We start from the raw sequence: 22,215 nt of genomic DNA, 5'->3' as shown, positions 1-22,215 counted from the left end.
TGCACAGGAAATCTGGTTACATTCCACTTATACAGAGCTGAAGTAAAGAGGAAAAAAGGGACATTTAACCTAATGACCTCATGGCTATGAGTTGTCATATGAAATTACTGTGTGATTGTGATTGAAGTATTTTGATATTTATGGTTCCAAATTAGATGAATATGAACTTTTAAAATTACATACTTTATTTGATTTGCTTACGTTCACTAAAGGGCAGAATTGAGTGCCTGAAGTGTTTATTTGCATAATGTAACAGATCTAGGTTTCTCTTAAGTACTCATATAAGTTTTCAGTTGCTTAGACTTTCATGTTGGAATTGATTTGAGTTCTTTATAGCACATCTACAATGCTTTTTACTTACAAATGTGTTCTGTCACATAGCTGCAGTTTAACTTTTTTCCCATTAGGAATCTATGAACATTTTTTAATTTATTGTATAACATTTCTGTGACTAAAGAAACATGTAACCAAAATGCTCCTGTTCATTACTTCTGATGTTTTTAGATTATATACTAGAAGTCTTGAGTAACTAAAACTTTGGGGTCTCTTTGTCAGAATATGGGAACAGTGTAAGATGACCGCAGTGTGCTAGCTATTGAAACTGGTTTTGCAGATTATTCACTGTGCTAAAGCCACGAAAAGTGAAAAGTGCATAGGTTAAGTTTGTATCTTGCTTACAAACTAAATGATTTTGATGGTTGTATTAAGAAGACTGTGTAGAAGGATGACTGAATTTCTTCTTCAGTTTTCCTTTGTGCAGGGACGAGCCTAGGCAGTACTGCCAGAGAAAGCATTGCAACCAGTGCCAAAAATTAGCCACAGATTCTCAAGCAGCATTTGGAACAAGAAATAAACAAATGAGAACTATGCCCATAAACACCTAGTATTTTCCTTACACTGCATTGCTGTTACTGAAACTAATGAAGACAGGTGGGGGGTGACTTGTTTGATCAGTTTTGATGAATTGATGAGTTTTGAAAGTTAATCTGAGTTGTTAATATGTCTTTATATAATAAAAACACATATAAAAATCATTAATAACTTGCACTGTAGAAAAACTGCATTGTTTTTAAAAGTAACAGATATGCAAGACTTGGACTGATCATAACAGAATCGGGTGTTCTGACTGTCAAATTATTCCCATACTACAAAAGAATTTTCATAGGAGAGTATTTACTCACTTTTCACTCAATTAAGTTGAATTAACTTGCAGTACTAAATTTAAATCACAGTGGAGAGATTGAATCCCAGGTTTTATTACAAAGTGGCAATGATAAGGGTCATTCGTACAATAGCATTTATTAGATCATTCTTTCAAACAAATGCTTTAAGAGAAGAAAATCAGTTTGGCAGTTTGAGTCATACCAAAAACATATTATTAAGAAGCATAAGTTTTGTTTCCATAATTTATGTCTTGGGTCAATGAGAAAGCCAATTCAAAATGGAAAATTCGTTATGTCAACATGAAATGTGCAATAACAAGCCTTTAGGAAAAGTTGAGCTGATGCAGGAAGTGGTTTTAATCTCTTCTTTGTGAGGTATTGGTCCAGCATGCTGTCATTGCTGAACTGATAATGAAAGGGTGTGATCATGGCATTGTGCTACTGAGATGTCATCTTTAAGATGTGATTTTAAAACTGTTAAGAATTCAATCTGATAATGGAAGATGTTTTAGTATTTTTCCTGAGATTAGGGGGAGTGGTCCCATGGGTCATATTTCAGCTGGTATGTTTCCATCCTGCTTCTCCCTGATTCTCCTGTAATTTGGATTAGAAAGCATGTTTTCCTGCTTTCTTTTCTGAGTATAGATATATAATTGCTATTGTACATATACGATAAAGGTTGTTCCCAAGAGTATTTACAGGCCAAAGACTTAATGTTAATTGAATTTTGTAATTATTGATAAAATTGAAATTCAGTGCCTAGCATAATGTAGCTAAAAATAGCTTCTTGATACCTCAGAAATGTATAATTAAGTTTCAAAAAAAATTAGTAGTTTCCCCACTCACTTTGCCTTTTGAACACTGTATCAGAACCAGGTTATTGCAGTTGTTTCCATCATGTGTAATGACATTTTTTCTTGTACCAGAAATAACCGATTTTAGGTATATTTACAATATCTGATTTTCCTTACCTGTCTCTGTTCCCTAAATTTGTAGCCTCGGTCTAGTCAGTGGGTGGAGAAAAGCTTTTGAATTAGTCCTACAGTTCACATTTTGAGGGTTGAAGGTCAGTTTAATTAAGCAGTGTGAATATCCTTCACTTTCTTGACTACATGACTAGAAATTATGAAATGCATGTGGGTATTTAAAAAACCAGATGCACTCAATGGATGGCTGAATTTGAAAGTAACTGTGTTATAGATGTTATTAGTGAATGCTGGAATTCTTTATTATGGCAGTCGGTGGCTTAATTTTGTAGATACAGCCAAATTTTTTTTCCAGTCTTATTTTACATATAATTTCTGGAGATAGTCTTTAAGTCTCTGCTGGAACTGCATGTACAGTCTGCTTGTTGATTTAAAAGTCTTTGTTGCAGGACAGAGATCAGAACTTACATATAGCATTTCTTGGTGCAAACATTTTTTCCTTTGAACTCAATATTTTAGTGATAGTTCTTAAATAACATTGATAATAATATATGTTAACTTTTGTGAAAAAATTTAAATACTCTTGCCGCATTATTATCAATCAGTATGTATCCTTCTGAGATAGAAATGTATTTTCTCTGTTGCTGTTGGTTAGTACAAAAGGGAAAGGAAAAATTTCATGTATACAGGTGCTCTGCTCAGTTTCTATCTTCTGTCTTCTCTACTTTTACATTTCTTCTTTTGCAAAAGTGTACTTCTAAAAAAGTCACGTCTGCCTCCCTTCTAGCTGTTTTTTTATCCTCTGTCTCTAGTATGATTCTGTGCAAGTCTTTTTAGCCCAGCTATGAGACTAATTTTATGTACTTAGGTAATAGCAGTAGAAAACAACTTATTGTGCCTCAACTGATGCTAGGCATCCTTGAGCTGTGTTGCTATGTGTATTCACAAGTAGTTCATCCACACTGCAGATAATTTTCAGTCCTGAAATTTTAAGATAATACTTTAGAAGAAGCGCAGAAGAGCTCTTTTCCAGCATGTAAAACCAGACAGATGTTTCCTTATAGGCTTCCTCCTTTTCCAGTGTTCTGGAAAATTTATGAATACTTCTTTTGGTTCTTGCTGTTCATATTCTTCAATACTTATAGACTGGTTTTAAATGTATTTAGGCACATTCTTGTTTTCATTTAATCTGACAATGTATGCATATTTGTTTATTCTTTCATCAGAGTTCTCTAGTCCATGAAAAGAGCTCATTGTTCTCTGGAACTCCCTTCCATTTGTCAGCATTTTTCTGAAAAAAGCATGCTCAGAATGAACAAAAGGCTCCAAACGCAGCCACACAGAAGCCATGTTTGGAGGGAAGAAGGTCCCAGTTCTGCTGTGATATAAGTCTTTGTATATTCAGTTCAAAATTGCAACAGCATTTTTATAATCATTACCAATTGCAAATTTTCGATCACCTGGCTTTCCCCCATTCTCTAAGGTATCTCTCAGGATTTTTCTTCAAATTCCATTTTATTTCCACAGACTATTTTAATATCTGTATCCTTCAATTTCTCTGTCTCAAGTAATGTTGGCAACCCTCTTAATCTCTATTATTTGTAGTTTTGTGTGTTTTGTCTGTTTGTTTACTTTTCCTTTAACTCTGTTAATGAAATAAGATGCTTGTGACACAACATACTCTCACAGCAACAGGTGTTCCCCTCAGATTAACCCAAATCCACTGAGACTTACACTTTTAAATAACAATTTCCATTTAATAGGCAATAATTTAAACTAGAAATAATATATTGGGGATGGAGAGGGGGTTGTCCATCCTGGTTCAGAGCAGCAGGATTTCTATTGTTTATATTGTTTGTTGTGGATATAGGAGTGCTTCTATTTTTCTTCAGCAGTATTTTAGTGTTGTCACTGGAAAAAAAGAAATTGATTTTCTTTTTACAAATTGTCACTTCAGCATGGCTCCATAGTGAGGAGGAATGGAGCCTTCATCTCACATGGGACATAAGTAATTTTGTGGTAGGAATAATATGAAATTTACGCCCTCTAATTACCCAGGCTGTTGTTTCAGTTTTTGACCCTTCAATATTCTAGGTACCCTCCAATATAATAGCCTTTTGCATCATATATATATTTCTGTAGTCTATATTAAGAGTATAGCTTTCCATATCTCTTAATGGAGGTCTTGCTCCACATTGTTTGATTCCTAGGTTGAGCTATTATATAATGAAGTATGCTGTGTATGGATGATGTCTGATCCTGTAACTTGCCATCAGACCTTTTGAGGCCTTCATATTTCTTAGAAAATTGTTTCCAACCCAGCTTACTCCTAAAGGGTCTGAATTAGAAAACCTTGCAACGTGCATCTAAGCAACAAATGTGCTTAAATGGAATAGATTGCTCTGTGACAGACTCCTCCAAATTCTGTACTACTCTGTTAGAAGTTTAGCAGCAACTCTATAAAGTACCATTGCCTTTTTCTTAGTCCTCCAGACAGTTCTTAGCTTGTATGATTAGACCTTTATCCTATCTGCTTTAATTTTTCAATAAAATGTTTTGTTTAAAAAGCTGTATTTGGTGTTACAAAAATCCAAACATATTTATGTGCCATAATAATTTAATTAAGAATTCTTTATTTAGATTTTAAATCTCTCTTTGGAAGGCAAGCTTTTATAACAGAATTGATATATTTAGTTGCAGAATACTTTTCACTTACAACTATTACCAGTTTCTTTGAGAAGCAATATACAAATTATTTGCACTATACAGATTACAAAGCACCTGTGTCTTGAGAAATTCCACACTGATTTAGGTGACTTACGAAGGGCTAAAAAGTGCCTTTCTCTTCTCTTGTTTGAGTTTCTCAGGGAAGCTTGGTAACACACCATCATTGCTGAAGGGCTTGGTTGCTTATCATCAACTGCAGTCACTGCATGGGAACACCTGCAAGCTGCCAGGGCACCTATAGTGAGAAATGTGAGGGAAAAGAAAGCCTGATCCCATTTCAGCTCCATTTACTCAAATATCAGAGGTTACTCAAAAAATAAGACCACCAAACAAAACAAACAAAAAAACCCCACAAAACAAAAAAACCTAACCAAATAAACAAAAAACCCCTAAAGGATGAAGAAAATAGATGCAGAGAGAGTGTTCCTGGGGAATGGTTATTTTGATAAATAAAGAGGGCTTGGTAAATTCTTGATATTCTGCTGCATAAACAGCAGTTTTTGACTTGTTTCTTTGTCTGTGTCAATCCAGCTGAGATACTAGATTGAAAGAATGTGTCTCTCAACTTATTTATGTCTAGATTTTCCAAAATAGACAATTATGAAGAATATGGGGAAAACAGAAGTGTTGTAATGCAGAGGGTACTTGTCAGTATGTGGGATTGATGTGTCTAAAATGCAAAGCTGCACATTTTTTCTAACATTCCCTTTTAAAAAGTTTCAAATGTCACAGTGGATACAGGAAAAGGTCAAAAAATATACGATAGCTTTCGGTGAGAGTTATGCAACTCGATCTGTTTAGTTTATCATAAAGAAAACTGGGAAGTATCTTGTGTTTTACCTGTACTTTCTTTGGGAAATAATAACATACAGCACTAAAGGCTTTGTAAGGTACCAAAGGCTTTCTTTGCCTACTTAAGGGAATTGTAAAAATAGCTGGTGATAGAGAGCTTGAGACAGAAAAATCTAATAAGAAAATAGTGGAAGGTTTTTATGTGTTGAGGTTGGTTTGCTTGTTTAGGAGATTAATCACACAAACAAATTCCCTAAAGACCTGTATTCTTCATTTTAATTCTGTCAAATCAAAAGTATTTGATAGTGGGAGAAATGCCTTATAGAACTCAAGTTATCTTGTACTCCGTACAGAAGTCATAGATGATGTTGAATGAATTATCCTGCATGGAAGGCCAAACTAGATTCTGGCTTTATGTTCTGTGTGTGTTAAATGAGAAGATAGTTTGACTAAAATGGATCCTGAAATTAATAATTAAGCAATTTTATTTCATGAATTCAAAAGGATCACATTAATTGCTTCTGCCTCTTTTTTGAAAATGCAAAACCCTGAAAATACTGGCTGAGGATACTGGGACAAATAACTTTTAAATTACTTAACTAATGTATTAACCTTCTGTGTGAAGTTGTCTGACCATCATATCATAAAGGTAATGCTAATCGAATTCCTCTTGCACCTTTGGATATTTTGCCCATTTAAGGATCAGCTTTTATTTGCTTTATTTTAACTGTCCTTAATACTCTCGAATAGCAAATAGAAGTTCTGTTTTCTGACTCTCAAACATGTATAAAATATTTGCAAGCTCTGTTGAAAAGAATAGTAAAACAGTAGTGAGGGATTTGAATGTTCCATAAAATGAGAAGCAAAGCCACAGTGGTGAGCCAGGAAACCTCACTTTTTTATTCTTAAATTTTGAAAATAAGTTTTTTATTCCAAGGTAATTTCAGAATGGAAGTTGGAAGAAGGCTGGCTTGTCCTGTGAGTAGACAGATGGTTCCTATCCCAGTGAACTCACATACTTCCAAAAATACAGCCAGAAGAACAATATGATTATAGTTTGCTTTTCTATTGAGGTAAAGAGAAGAGTTCTCCTCCTCTTGGTATTACTGATGCCTTTTAGCCATGTTTTCACTGTAGAGCCCACAGCTGTCTCTGTTAACTGGCTTGTCTCCTATTAGCAATGTAGCCACAACAGTGAATATATTTTGCAGTCCTTTCTATAACTGTGGAAAGAAAAATAGGCCTGCCATAAGACTGCTGCATAATAAATTTTAAATTTGGAACTTTTGGAATTTTTTTTCCTCTTAAGCATTTCTAAAAATAGTTTCCATTAAAGCATCACTTCAGAGAAGATAATAGGAAACTGGAAAAAAAATTAAACATCAAGTTAAGGCAAAATAATCTTGAAAACATTGTCAGGCCTGTAATTACACAATTTTTGCCCTTAATGTGTCATTTTTTTCTGGTCATGGTCTATTGCAAAGAGTAAAAGCTTAATATGGGGAAAATTAACAAAAAATTGTATAGACATGTTAGGAAGACTTCTTTGTGACGGCAGCTTAAAGACATGAAAACTAGAGGGCAAATACTAGTTTGGATTTAAGATGTGTGAAAAATTGAGTGAGTTAGTCCTTTTGACATAAGCACACCAGAATAGCAAAATGACTCACTATTAACATAGTTGATCATTAAAACTAATACTTATTAAAGAATAGAGAATTTCTCATTTGCTGCTTGCCTGCTGTGTAGGAGCCTTTCCAGCCACTAAATGAAAAGAAACTAGAAGAGTTTTGGAAAGCAGCTGGCTTCAGGAGTTATTCTTAGGATTATAACTGGTCCTTCACCTGCTTTTGCTAATTGCTACCACGTGGAGCAGTGAAGCTTTAGCAAAATGTTGACTCAGTATAAGTACCAAAATACAAAACCAAAATGACTATTGTCACACTCAGGCTTGAAAGTCTTATCTTATTATGGACAAGAAAATTATTATTTTTTTATCTTAATTTAGACTGTATTTTAGCTTCTTGTCCCTTCATGCATATATTCTTTTCCCAGTTATTTTTTAATTGGAATACCTAAATTAATAGTGAGGTGCATAATCTGCTGTTACTAATTGTTGACATTAAAACTTTCACTGGATTTAAAAAAACTCCAGATTTTCCTCCACAAATAAACATTTTCTTATGGTGTGCTGAGATCAGTTTGTCATAGTTCATTTTCACTGAGCTTGAAAGATCTTACTTCAGAGAGAAGGTGATAGCAATTTTGTTCTTGATGTGCTGCAGCTAATTGTAGTTGCTGCTGGCCACAAAATCGCAACATATTATAATTACCTCATGGTCTAATTTCTGTTTTCAATTCCTGGCTGGTTTATGCCATTTCTAATCGTATGATGGAAGTCTCTTGGTCTTCTCTGCCTAAATTTCCTGCCATTTTGTTGTAAGCCCAAATAATAGTGTTTGACACAGGAAGGTTTGGATATGGAAGAAATTCCTTTTCTATGACCCCAATTTCTAAATTTGAAGTTGTATTAACCTGTATTATTCTTGTGCCTTGCTCAGCTAGAAGAAGAAGGAGTGGGTGATACCCAGAGGATCAGTATAAATACTGTTCCATCAGCTTAGCCTGTCGCTACTGTATTCCTTAAGATCTTTGTTGGGTATGAGTGCATGGCAAGTTCATACAGATTCTCTCTGTGACCTTTCCAAATCCTGATGCAGCAGGGCATAGCAGAGCTAATGGTGCCTTTATATTATCTAGGGTTCTCTACAGTTTGCAAAAGAGGGAAGAGTTGGCTTCTTGTTGCATATTACTACCTTCTCAGAGTGGAGTGAGGTTTTTACTGTTGCCAATAAAAAGTTAATGTTCAGGTGAATAAATGCACGCACAATGTGGACTTCAAAGTGGACAGAAATACTGAAGTTTGATTCTTGGTTGGTTGACTTTTAGTTACTAGGAACATACTTACTAAATAAAAAGACTCATGACTGAAATGACAGATGAGTCAAATTACTGAACTTTATTACTGCTGGGATTTTCTGAGTTCTTACATTTCAGACTTCATTACATGTTTCTGAAATAGAGCAGCAGCTAAGATTTCTGAAACATAGTTTAATTTGTTTAAAAAAAACCCCATGTTAAATAACAGTGCTTAAGTTAAAGAGAAGAGGATATTCAAGGTAACAAAAAGGTGCTTCTAAGTTTCTCACTTAGAAGAAGGTTACCCCACAAGATTCGTAGGACTGATTCTTTTCATTAGAGTGTGGATGTATCTAAGCCAAATTCAAACACCATCATACACTAATAATGTAATGATGACTCCAGTTTATCTCACAAATGGCCAGCAGTGGCTCATGGGTACTCCTGTTCAACTTCACAACCTATTTTACAGTGGCTGTGGGAATGAACTCACAAGACCATCCCCTTTCCCCTCTTATATTAGAGGTGCTAGAGGTAAGTGTGGTTTTGGGGATCAAGGGTGGGAGGTCATGAGATGAAAGTGATGTGGTCTTCTTAAATTTTTCACAAACCTCAATAAAGGCATGTATCTGGGGATGGGCAAAGATTCAGTTGAATTCTTATTTTTTGCCCAAAGAGATTACCCAGTCCTAAAATGACATGCTTTCCTTGAACTGGGAGTCAGAAATCCCTTTTCTCTTCTGTTTTTCTGCTGCAGAAATTCCCAACATTCCCATTATGTGGGCTCCAGAGAGGGGTAAGCAACATCTTCAATCCCACCCGATCATTTCCAGACTAATTCTTTGCTAGTATTTTTTTGCTTTTTAAATCATCATCAGAAACAGTTTTTAGCCACATTTTTCCCATTTGTTTGATTTTCTTGTGGATTCTCATATTTTTGTTTTATAGGAAGGTCCCATGGCCTCCCCAAGTGCTAGGGTCAGACTCATTTGCTGTTTCCATTTGTGTGCTATTCTCCTGTGGATTTTCATGGTTCACTCTGATCAAATGATATTACCAAAGGGTGAGCGTCTGGATTGTTGGGACTTTTTCACTCATGGTATCCTAAGTTATTGAAAAAGCACTGCCACCCTGCTGCCCTGTTGATCATTTGGCAAGCTTATGTTTTGTCCTTGCCGAAAGTTGCATCTGATTATTTGTGGGCTTTGGTCTTTTTCTGACTTGTCTGTCTGGGGACTGCCTGGCATTTACTACTGTCTTTTACTCTCTCTACCTGCTGGCTGTGTGGCATTGTCCTCCTGAAGTCTTGGCCCTTTGCCTGACTGTCTGGCATTGCCTCTTGGCCAGCTAATTGCTTGACACTGACTACCTACTGCCCTGTCCATCTGTTGAACGGCATGTATCGCCTCCTTGCTGTCCTTTCAGTCTGACTGTACCCGGGCATTGGCCTTCTGCTGCCCCGTCTCCTGCTCCAAGTGCCTGGCATTGCCTTTCTGCTGAGTGCATCTGCTGACTTTGTGAAATTGCTCTTTGCTGCTTGGCACACATGCTGACTGTTTGGTACTGCTTTAGCAACTTGCTGAATGTTTGGCATTTTCCTTCTGCCTTTTCACCTGATCCTTGAATGCAGTGTCCCTTTGCTGCTCTTTGGGTCTGCTTACTCACTGATACTTGCTCTTCTGCTGTCCTGTCCACTTGCTTTTATGCCTGGCATTTCTATCATAGTGTTCTGCCCATCTGCCTAGATTTTATTTCTAAATATGTACCAGTCTGAAAAGATTAAGAAGAATTGTAAGGAATGGGGAAAAAATATTGTCTGGCTCCTTCATGATCTGATTCAGTTTAACATACCAACCAAAAACTGATCTCAGTACCAGCATTCAGCTTTTTCATTGAACTGCTCAAAACCCTTTTGACCTTACAAAAAAAAGAAACCAAACGCAAAAAAACCTGAATTTTATTAGTCTTCGCTTCCATCACTTTATTTGATAGGTATATTACTGTTCAGTAATACTGTGTTCAGTATTAAATTCAATACTAAATAATTGCTACAATGCTAATATTACCCACAGTAATTCTCAGAATCCATGGAAGGTAGGTAATAACAGGGGGGAAAAACAATCTGTTACTGAGGCTCAGAAAGGTTAAGGTTTGAATGTAGAGCTATGTTCATTAAACACAGTGGATCAAAGGAGCTAAGTAAGAAATTTTACAGACTTCTTAATTTAAAACAAAGGGTTGCAGCTAATCTAAAGAAGCCATTGGATCAGTACAGTACTGTCGAACCACAGTGTGTCCTACTTGCTGCTTCCCACTCTTTCTGTACTGGGAGAATGGTCAATTGCCAGTTTACAGAAACCTTTTACCACTCTCTCACATATTAAGAACAAGGACTTGACTATATCGGTAAGGTCCATAGTAAGGGAATAAATCATTGTCACATCTTAGAATAAGAAGCAGGATTTCCTGCCTCTTCTTTTAATTCAACTTATTTGACCTGTCTTTTTGTAGCTCTGCCACAGTTTCTAGCTTGTTATGTGTGGGTTTAATTGCACTTTTGAGTCCGGTACCAACTAGGAACTGGAGAAAATATTCTGTCGTAATGAATCCTGTCATAATTTCATAATAAATTCTTACTACACTTAAATAAATTTCATGTAATATTCTTTTAACTCTAGATTTTAATCTCTTCAGATATATTAATACTACTTTTGCTATCTTCAAAGGTACCTTAAATATGTGAAATTATGTCTAAACATAGACAGGGCAGGGCAGCACCCTTGAGTCAGTAGCCTCCTTCACCAAGTGCGAGACCAGCTGTGGAGTCAGAGGAAGACTGTGGGAGAGCACCTTGTTCCTATGCTCCCAACAGCAGCTTACTGCTGTGGAGGATGGCTCCCAGGACAGCTGACAATATTCTTAGTAAGAGCTAGTAGGATCCTTCTCCCAGTTTTCACATTAACCTCTAGAAACCAGTAAACTTGTATTCTGCTCCAATGAATGTCCGCCTTTACTCCTTTACAGTCTCATAGGCTCTTCTGTCCTCTCTCTTCTCAGCCTTCCCAATCCTCCCTTGCTTCTCCAAGCATATTTTTTTCACACCTTCACAAACTCTTAAAGACGGTAGGCTGGCAGTCTCTCACTTCCCACCAACTTCATGCTGTTGAAGGGTGTGGTGACAAGAACAGATCTCAGTGGTAAATCTTTCTCCAAGCTTTAAGTCATAATGTTACTGTGGTGCTTCCCTAGGCTATTGTTTGAGAGGTGTATCAGGGGCTGGAAAGGAGGAGGAATATTCACTCTAGTACTGCAGGGCTGCAGGACGCTGCTAGAACTCATTTCTTATCCCAAGAACCATAAGTAATTTTTTTATGTATCATTTTAGTTATTTGAATATAGTTTTTTAAAACTTAATATTATCTCAGAAAAATGTGGGGATTTTTTCAAGTAGTATTCAAGGTACATAAATTCCATATGAAGAAAAGCAGCAGAAATTGGAGTAAAATCAACACAATGCTTTTTCTTGAATATGTGTAATTTTCTTAGTTGAAAACTATACCTACCACAGCAATGATACAATACTGTCTCAGGCAGCTTCACTGTAACATATCAAGATAAATCAGTTTTCCATCTGAAGTAATCAAATGGTCACTTGGTGGTGACCATGGTACAAATATAAGTTTTAAAAAATATCTGTGGTAAGTTGAAAGAATACACTGTAGGTTTTGTCTTATAAACGAGTCAACATTTGGTTAAAGAAGCAATGAAAAATTTGCACACAAAGCCCTGGGAGTAGAGTCTTCTCTATCAAATCCTTGTAACAGTAATATACAACTTTTTTTTTTTAATAGGATGGGGATGAGGGATTTATCTTTTGTTGTTGTTGTTTTCTGTTTGTTTTTTTTTTCCAAGGTATTCTTTAGTCTATCTTGCACTTTTCAACCAAAAATTAGCTTTTGGAACAGTCATAAAGACTTACAAGTCTTTCCAGCTCATAGAGTTTCCCTTTCCAGGATAACTAAATTTCCTGTTTTCTGCCTAATTGTATCTCAGTTTTAGTCCTCGTTAGACTCTTTTCCTTCCTTATTATCTCTGATTAAAAAAAAACCTGTTACAGTTCTCATAGTTATTTCCTGACCTACAATATCGAAATCCTACAAATTATTTTTCAGGAGAGAGACTGGTTTTGTATCTCTTCTTCCCTTTGGTGTAATTTTTAATTTCCAATTATTTTTTTTACCATTCCCTTTCCTTATTCTTCTCTGTTTTCTAAAGGAATCTTTTCTGATTATAGCAACATTGCAGCCTCTAAGCAACTAATTTCTTCAGTTGTTTCTGAAAAAAAAACAAACAAACAAACAAAAAACAACTTCCTAACTAATACAGGCCTTTTGCACTCAAAAAGAAAGATAGGTGTATAATTATTTTCCTACCCTTGGAATTTCCAGGAGGTGTTTCACTGCCCTGATCCACTTAATTACTGCCTTCAGTTTCAGTTGAAGTTTTCTATTCTTTTAAGAATAATTTGTCTGACAGGGAGTGTGTCTGACACTCATATCGACTTGGAATCAACTTCAAATTTTCTTAAGTCTGTATATTGCTTCTGGATTCAGTCTGAAAAATTTATTGGTTAATTTTAGACAAGAATGTCTTAGATGAAACTTGTTGTGCTAAAGAACATATATGCCTTTTGGTTCATGCGTTGTCATCATCGACAAAGGCTTTTGATGTTACAACTCGTAACAGTTTGCTGAATGAATATTGATACTGAGTAAGTTCAAGTGTCTCTCTAGTGTTACCTCTTTACTTAGTGGGTAAATAGCTTTTGTTGTAAAAATGAGGACATGATGTTGCATTAAGAGTGTAGAAATTTGGCAGAGAATAAATCCCCTTGCTTTCCAGCTGTTCCCTAGAGATCAGAGGGGCTGGGTGCAACCAGCTTACTTTCTGACTGCCCCCAGTTTGGCACCATAAGTCTGGTTGTGTTCGATAAGGACTTTCACAAGCACAGATTCACAAGAAGTGTAGTTCATGGAAGCAACATGTTATAGATTCTTGGTAAATTGACTGTGATAAATGCACTAGATCTACAAAATATAAGTGTATAGTGCTATGTACAAGTCTTCCTGGATGTGCTCCGATGGAGTCAGAGACACAAATCTTACGAAGAGGCGTCTCATCTTTGGGGAGGAGAGAGGACCAAGCCTGTTGACTTGTCTGCAGAATGGGGTTGTATTCTCATCCTCTGCCAAAGATGATTTCAATGCAAAATTTATACTTTTGGGAGAAGTGGAGATGAGATTATAATCAAATATCCTGTTGCTGCCATCATAAAAGTGGAGGGCAGCCACTGTGTATGTAAATGAGGGGTATCACACCTCCATCAGCAGGCCATCACGCCCACAATAATTCCTTTCCCACATATCTCACGGCATATCTCATGACTTTAGGCCTTATTCCTACAGATGGATACACAAAGTAGTGTATCAGTGACTGTTGCAGAGTCGTTCCTCCCAATACATTTTGCTGCTGTTCTGCCCAGACAGGTTTTAGGTTCATCCTGGAGAAGAGAAGGCTCCAGAGAGGCCTTATTGTGGCCTTTCAGTACTTAAAGGGGGACTATAAAAAAGATGGGAACAAACTTTTTAGCAGGATCTGATGCAATAGAACAAGGGGGAATGGTATTAAACTGAAGGAGGGTCAATTTAGATATTAGGAAGAAATTCCTTACTGTGAGGGTGGTAAGGCACTGGCACAGGTTGGAAAAGAAGCTGTGGGTGCCCCATCCCTGGAGGTGTTCAAGGTCAGCTTGAATAGGACTCCAAACAACTAGCTCTAGCTGAAGATGTCCTTACTCATTGCAGTGGGATTGGACTTAGATGACCTTTAAAAGGTCCCTTCCAACTCAAGCTATTGTATGGTTTGCTGGAGCTTCTTTTATTTCATTTGGTAGTTTGACAAAGTCAGATTTATGTAATGATTGGGAAATTTTATCTGAGACTGCACCTAAGCTTTTGTTTGGTTTGGCCTTTACTGCTTTCATAGAACATCGTAGCAACACGAGTCAATCTTTTCCACCCTCACCATTTGCTTTCAGTAAATATTTGTACAACTTCATTAGACTTTTTTCTTGTAACCTTTTTGCAGATAGATTGAGTGAGTAGGAAATAAGCTTTATTTTGTGTAGTGTTGCAATCATGTACGTCACTCAAGTGGAGGATTTTGCAGATTTCAAAGCTGAATGAAAGCTACACATTGCACCTTTTATTTTGGCTGAGTTTTTGAGCTACAGCTCCCTTTTCAAGAGTGAAAAATGATAGGGTTATTGCCACTTCCTACGATGAGCTGACCAGTTCTTCCTTTAAAACCAGATAATACTTATGTATCAAGTGGTATACGGAATTAACCCATGAACAGCAAGGCCTAACACTATGGTCTCTTTCAAGATCTTCTATGAGTCATGCATATTTTACTGATTTCTGCTGGTCAGCATTAGTTGTTCCTGGACTGAGAACAACAGAGAAAGGCTCAAATTTTTTTTTAGATGTGTTTGTCTCCTAAGAATGTTGTTTCCCACAGCATCTTAATGAGAAGCTGCTGTTAACTCATCAATACCATTTGCTGGCAAGAGTATGTTTTCTTTTGACCTTTCTTAAGGATAAGAAAGATGGATTTTTAACCTAGCTAGAGCTGTGGGGTTTTCTCAATTAATAGCTTTAACACTGTTTAGATAGTCTAATATTTTCCCCAGAGATATTTTGTATTTCTGTTAAGTTTTCCTTGTTAACCTTTTTTTTAAAAGAGGACTTTTTAAAATGTAATTCATTTAATCAGATAGATAATATTGAGCAGCTAACCTTAGGTGCATCTGATTTCTTTGTTATTCTGAATTATTGTCTTCCATCACCCGTATATCTTATATGGGAACACAGCTGTCTGATTGTTTTTACTTAAGTTAATCTGCTTAGAGGTATGATGTTTGTAGTTGCTGTACACTTAAAAAAACATCTAACCCTCTTGAGAAGGCACTTAGCTGGCTTCCTAAGAGAAAACAAGTTTCTAACTTTTCCATTACAAATTCTTCTGAAAGCACAACTATTCCTACACAGGGCCTCACCACCCTCATAGTGACTTACTCCAGTGCCTCACCACCCGCACAGGGCTGACTGACTCTGTATCAGTATGTCTGACTGGAAGCCGTGGCCAGGAAATGGCTTAGTGTCTCCACTAGCACCCCCTGGGCTTACCCATGTGCCCTGAGGGATGTTAGGACTATGGCAGGCCTGGGCATAGTGTCCCCTTAGTGCTGGTAGAAGCTCACCCCAGCCCTGCCAGCTGCATGAGGTGAGCTCTGGGGTGTCCCTCGGGGCTGGTGTGTACCTGCCATCTGGACCACAACCGCTACCTGGGGTGGGGAGGGTGGGCAGTCACCTCCAACGGGGATGCCCACTGAGTGACTGCTCTTCTCTCCTTCCTCCCCAACCCCAAACCTCCCTCTCCTCTCCTCTCAGTTTCCAGCAGGGCCTCAGGCTTTTTGCTTGCAGGTTCTCACCCGCTTTCCCTACCCAACATGCTAAATACCCTGCCCTGACACTGCAGAGAAACTTGCTGTGGTAGTGAGATGCTTAGCATTCATTGCAAGAGTCCAGTCCTGTCTATATTTTGAGTACACGGAGCAAGAGCTAACTTGTGCACTGTGCCTATCTAAGGATCTCTTTTGCCTTACCAGTTCTTAAAAGCTACTCCTTTTTCTCAGTGAACTACTTGCACACTGCTGGTATAAAAATCAGTTTGCTGAAAAAGTTTGGACACCAAGTGAATTTTATTAAAAAGCAAAAAGGTTTTTCAGCACCACATGGTCTGCTGCTTCAAACACAGCAGAAGTGTATGTGAGGGGAGGTGCTTATATACCTGTGTTGCTATATCAATGGAAAACTGTGTACATTATAACAACTTCGGGTTTTCAAAATTAAGAGTGTACAGGTGGGAAGTAAACTGGCATAATATGTCTATACAATGTGAAGTTGTAATAAAAGCATTACTCTGTCACAGCTGAGTAGTGTCAATAAATGCTTGAACTGATTTTACCTAGGGCATGAAAGATACTTTAACGTCTTCTAAAACTCTAAGAAACTGGAGTTTTGAAAATACGTATAGTAAACATCGTAGTAGCAGTGTAAAAAAGGGAATATATTCCCTACTGGGTGGGGGGGGGGGTATATCATTAACTATTACTGTAAAGTATTGTAAACCATTAATTAAATAGTAAAATCAAATTCCAGAGGAAAAGGTTAACTCAATGTATTTAATTTTCCTCAGTATAGGTTAGAAATTCTGCTGTCTTCTATTTCAGTGCTCTGTGCTGCGGCAGTCTCAACAAAGTACTTTCCATCTTCTTTGAGAAACATTTTCATTCAGTTTTTTCCATGAGAATCTTGGAGGAAAAAAATGTAATTTGTGCCAGAAGTTAAATAATCCTCTATAGGAAATCGTTTGACAAAAGGCACAGTAGGTCATTCAAAATCTGTTTAGTTGTTCAGTTCTAATAAAAGCATCATTTACGTGTGCCAAAATTGACAACTGTTCAGACTGAACACATTAATTGCATCATTGGATGTCACAGAAGAATCCTTTTTAAGAATTTTTAGGTTATGGCAGAAGTACTTTAAAGCTGCTGTTATTAGAGATGATTTATCATTTACTTGGAAAGTAAAGATAATGTGTAAGAGAACCTTAAGAGAAAGTAAAGTACTTTTTGTAATTCTTGTGTTGCCATGGTGTGTTCTTGAAAAATTATCACTCATTAGTCCATCCTTTGTAGTGTAGAAGGTGTATTTCAGGAAGTGTTGGGTTTTATTAAATCTACAACACTGATGGTCTGAGATCTGAAATTGTTTGGAGGAGCTACTTTACCTGTGGCAGAAACTGGAGATTTAGAAGTGCAAAATTTCGTATGCCATATTTTTCTTGGCAGAAGGTAGTGTATGTTAGGAAACATCAGACAATATCCTCAAAAGAAAGGAGTTCCACATCTCAGTTTCAGTAACTAATGTGCTAGAGCTGAGGCATTGCAAAATTATTTATTTACAGCAGTGAAATTGCAAGTAAAAACTTTTGGTTCTTTCAATGACCAAGAGACTGGGTAAGTTCTTAAAAGAAAGCAGTGTGCATTTCTACCTGGTGACCTCATTCTTCATGTGTACTGATGAGAATCTCTGAGGAATAGTGCCTATTCTTTTCCTAATATCACGGTAGTTCTAGACTTCATTGCTTAGTATACTTCCCTGACCCACAAACACACCCTCCCTCCCCTTTATAGAAGAATCTAAGCTTGGCACTAGTTTTGAAATGTAGCTAACTGTACCCTGACTCCACTCTGGTATAGATACATAGTCTAGAAGATAGTACACATAATCAGAAGCACTGTCCAGGCTACTTTTTTATGAGACAGTATTTCCTAGTTGTTACACTATTAGTTAAAGCTCATTACATTAATGAGAATCTGAATGACCTACATTCTACAGTTCAGTCATGTAGAATTCTTATTGACATAGTGTGGATACCCATAGTTCTCTCATTTCTGCTGCATGACTGTGATTTGCAGAGAACAGAATTTTTTACTTCTCAGGTTTTGTTTCTTTTCTTCAGATTTTAAAGAATTATGTGAAAGTTGGGCTAGATTTCCTAGGTTTTTACATTTTGTATTAAATATAAAACAGTTTGAAGTAACTGAGGGAAAACTTAAACAAATAGTAATTGTTAATAGCTAAAATTTTAACAGTGTTTTTGTAATAGCAGTATGGTATTACTGTCTTTACTGGGAAGTCTTCAACTGTATTATTTTTACTGAACAGAAAATTATTTGTTCTTGCACAAAGTGGAGTTCAAGTGGGAAGTACAGCAGTTTGCACATGAAAAAGAGAGCTGAAAAAGGAAGTAGACACCTGACCCTTCTTTGTGCTAAGTGCAGTGGCTTGTTTCCAGCTGTTGTTTTAGCAAGCTAATCCTCCTAACCTCTCCACCATTGCAAATAATCTGCCTTTTGACACTGCCTTAACACACACCATTAGACAGCTGTAACATATGCATCTGGTGGGCTGTGTGCAACTTTGTAGAGCCTAAATGCATTCCTTATAGTGCAGAAAAGCATTTAGTGTCCTGTTTGTTTGCTTAACAGCTAGTAAAAATGATTGGTCTAGTGGGTTTATGACAATGTATGGGGCTAGGCAGTATCATAAAATTAAGATCAGGTTGTATGGTAAATATTTTATACACATTTATGATCTTAAAACTTCATTTAGCAATCAGGAATAAAAAATATTAACACTTGATATATATTAGAAGTGATATTTTAAAAATGCCCAAATACATCAATTTCATTAACATTTCAATTACACAAATGGGGCAGACAAATCACTGATACATGAAGTTTATGTAAATCAGGTGCAACCAGGTTTAGCTCAAAATTTAGACATAGATCTGCTGAAGTGAAGGATCAATTTACAAATTCCACAATGTTGTTTTTTCTAGTATATTAATTTAAATTTTCGGCTTCTCTATTGTGTATAAAGTGTCAAGCATCTTCCCCCAAAGGTTTTGCAATCTCTTAAGTAAAAAAGAACCAATGTTATTAAGTAAATATTTTAATTAGTTTGATTTCAGTTGAAGAAAATGAGCTTTTAAGGAAAGTTACAATAAATACGAAGATTTTTTATTGAATAATATTATTTATATTTTATTTATAATAATAATATATAATTATTTGTTTACAAAAATAAGTATCAGTGGAGTCCAACTATTGAGAATTAGATATATTCATGGCTTGGTCATGCGTAAGTCACTGAGTATTATCAGAGGTACCTCCAGTCATATACACAGTGGAATTGTGCTGATAAAATAGTTCCCTGATAGCAGTTTATAAACATGGAGGACACTGAACTAGCTCCCGATGCCCGAGTCTCATGCCGTAGGCATTAGGCTACAATAAATGATTTGATGGGTCCCAGTGAAGGCAATGAGGGAATTTGGAGCAGGCAATTTGCAGGCAGAATCATGGATATAGGGAGAAATAGAGAAAACAGAGTCTGTGTTTAATCTAACAGCAGTTATTGCTGTCACATTTTTGTTCCTTAACCAGATAAATTTTGTAGGGCCATTCTGTGATATTTAGGTTCTTGGTAGCAACAGAATCACTGGAGATATACTGAGTGCAAGCAGTATTCTTGTGCTGCAGAATTATTGTCAGTGCATTATTGGTGTGGGCAGATACACCAGTTTGTAGAGTTCATTTTAAACCGACTACATTAATCAGGGTTTCATTCACCTTTGGCTGTGAAGTTAGAAGAAGAGGAAAAAGAACATGGAATCAGGTCAGTTATTGGAGGAGTATGTATCAAGCTCACTGTTGGTAAGAGGTAAAGGTGGTAGAGTAAGCCACCCTAATATGATTAGACATGTTTTGTTTTATTTTACATTAAAAAAAATACAAAAGGCTGAGAGTGCTCTCAGTATGTGTCTCTGTGTGTCTGACATAGATAACTGCATTTAAAATCAAAAATACTGAACAGGAACATCAAAATAGAATCTCAATCTCAGACTGAGTTTCTTACTGACCAGTTAAATAGGCAGAAGCTGATAGTCACTTCATGAGGAGGAACAAACACATCAGGGTCAGCACTGGAGTGATGTCTGCCTAGCCACCACCAGTCCATCCTATGAGCCCAAACATAGTGATTGCTGCTTAATTTAGCTTTACATCAGTTATTCTCTGCTACCCTGGGACTATACAGCTGCTGATGGGTTTTTACAGGCCCAAATCATTAGCACTAATGGATAATTTATTGTTGGAGGAAATTACAACTGTCGGGCTATTACATTTTTAAGGTGCATGTGGTTCATTGGTGTGGGTGTGAATCTGTCAAAAGCTCTAAAATGACAACAAACACCTACTTCAAAGTAGCTATACATTGCCCTCTTGACTTATATGGATCTGTATAATTTGACGTTGTAAAATCAATGATAATCCTAATTGCATACATATGAAAAAACAGCCATTGCATGATGTATCTCTTACTGCAGCACTCTAAAATGTTGTTAGAAGATTGTTAACTTTGATGACAAGAGAGACTTTTACAAACCTACTTGATTTTGGTTGTTTTGCAGCAATAGCATATGTGATCGGTTTTATCCATTTGTCAGTTAGCCAAAGAAATTTGATTTTGTAAAACACTAAAGAGCACAGTTCCTGTCAAGCCTTACATCCCTAAAAAAAAGACACAGATTATCATCACACAGGTTATTGGTGACAGGGAATAGGAAAAACTCAAGGAAAGACAGCAAGATGGTGAGAATGAGTTGACTCAAAACTGATCCTTATCCAAAAACTTTTTGGTATATTAAAAGAAACCAACTGCTGAAACCTGTATTTTGTATTGTACATGGAGAAGAAATAGATAAGTGTTTTTTAGGGAAGAAGCTCTGATCAGTCTAGCTCCATGTAAGCTCTATTTTTTCCCCTGCAAAATAAGAGTAGGGAAGTAGGCAATAAGCTGAACTAGCTGACTTGTGAATAAAAATTACCGGCACACGTGTTGTCTCCAGCAGACATATTCCAAATAACCTTGAAGAAAGCATCTCATCTCCAGGCTGAGAGATACAATTTTTATTCCTAGAGTATACACTTCTTACACAACTGGTTGACAGACATGACTGACCTTTTTGTTTCATATTTGATTGATCTGTCTCTCTAGTCCTTTCTCTGCTGTTCTGAGTTTTGACTGTGGTCTGCGAGCTGTGTTGCAGAGGATATATAAGTATTTCTTTCATTAGGCCCTTCTAAGATTTCAGCTTTCAGTGAAAAGCTCAAATAGGTAATAAAATATTATCAGTGTCAATTCTATAGTCTGTTAAACATAAATTGTCTGCAAATTTGTCCATTAATTTGCATATATAGCTCTATGATATGCTATTCAGAGTCATAGATTTTAACTTTTTCTACTGAAATAATATTTTCCACAGAGGCAGTCTCTGTCATCTTAATTTAATTGAATTTATTATGACTTCTGAGTCTCGTATTTGCATTTTAGTTGAAGAAATAAAACTATATTACTGTCCAAAAACTGCTGAAGAGTATATGAAATGTCTCAAATGATTACTTACTATTGAGGTCAAACTTTGCTATACTTAGTGCCTGAAAGACAAAGATAAGGAGTTTCTGAACATTTCAAGAGTAGTCCTAGGTCTTTTAATTAAATCAGTCTGCAGTGGGTATATCCTCCAAAAACTGCCTGGAAGGGCTTCCACAGGTTGGGAACTGAACTAACTTAATTTATATGGAGGCAAAGAAAGGCAGTGAAGCAGCAGAGAACTCTGTGAAAGCAGTTGGCAGCGAGCCATCTGTTAAGCAACAGCAACTACGTCAAAGATATCTAAAAATATATCAGTTGGTTTGGGAACATAATGCCCTAACTCCAATAAAAAGGCACTTTGTAAACAATCAAAAATGTGCTTTAAAATCAGTTGGATTTATTCATATAGCAATGAAATATAAGAAGTACTGCTCTCACAGACATTGTTAGTAAATCCTGAATAATTAAATTGTTTGTCCCTACTTCTCCTCTCTGGAGTAGAATTTTATTTCAGTCCCATTGTCTATCTCCATGGTTCCCCCACAGCCCAACACTTCTGTC

The 22,215-nt window shown here is 36.5% G+C and overlaps 1 protein-coding gene across 1 annotated transcript in view; it reads left to right on the top strand.

Annotated features, from left to right (window-relative positions):
* Positions 1 to 22,215, top strand: part of GPHN (gephyrin) — a 287,967-nt gene that overhangs the window by 151,773 nt on the left and 113,979 nt on the right. The window lies entirely within an intron of this gene.

This window comes from Manacus vitellinus, unplaced genomic scaffold (assembly GCF_001715985.3).
Source record: "Manacus vitellinus isolate BGI_N305 unplaced genomic scaffold, ASM171598v3 scaffold_6_pilon, whole genome shotgun sequence".
NCBI classification, from domain to species: Eukaryota; Metazoa; Chordata; class Aves; order Passeriformes; family Pipridae; genus Manacus; species Manacus vitellinus.
This window is presented reverse-complemented; position numbering and strand designations above follow the sequence as displayed.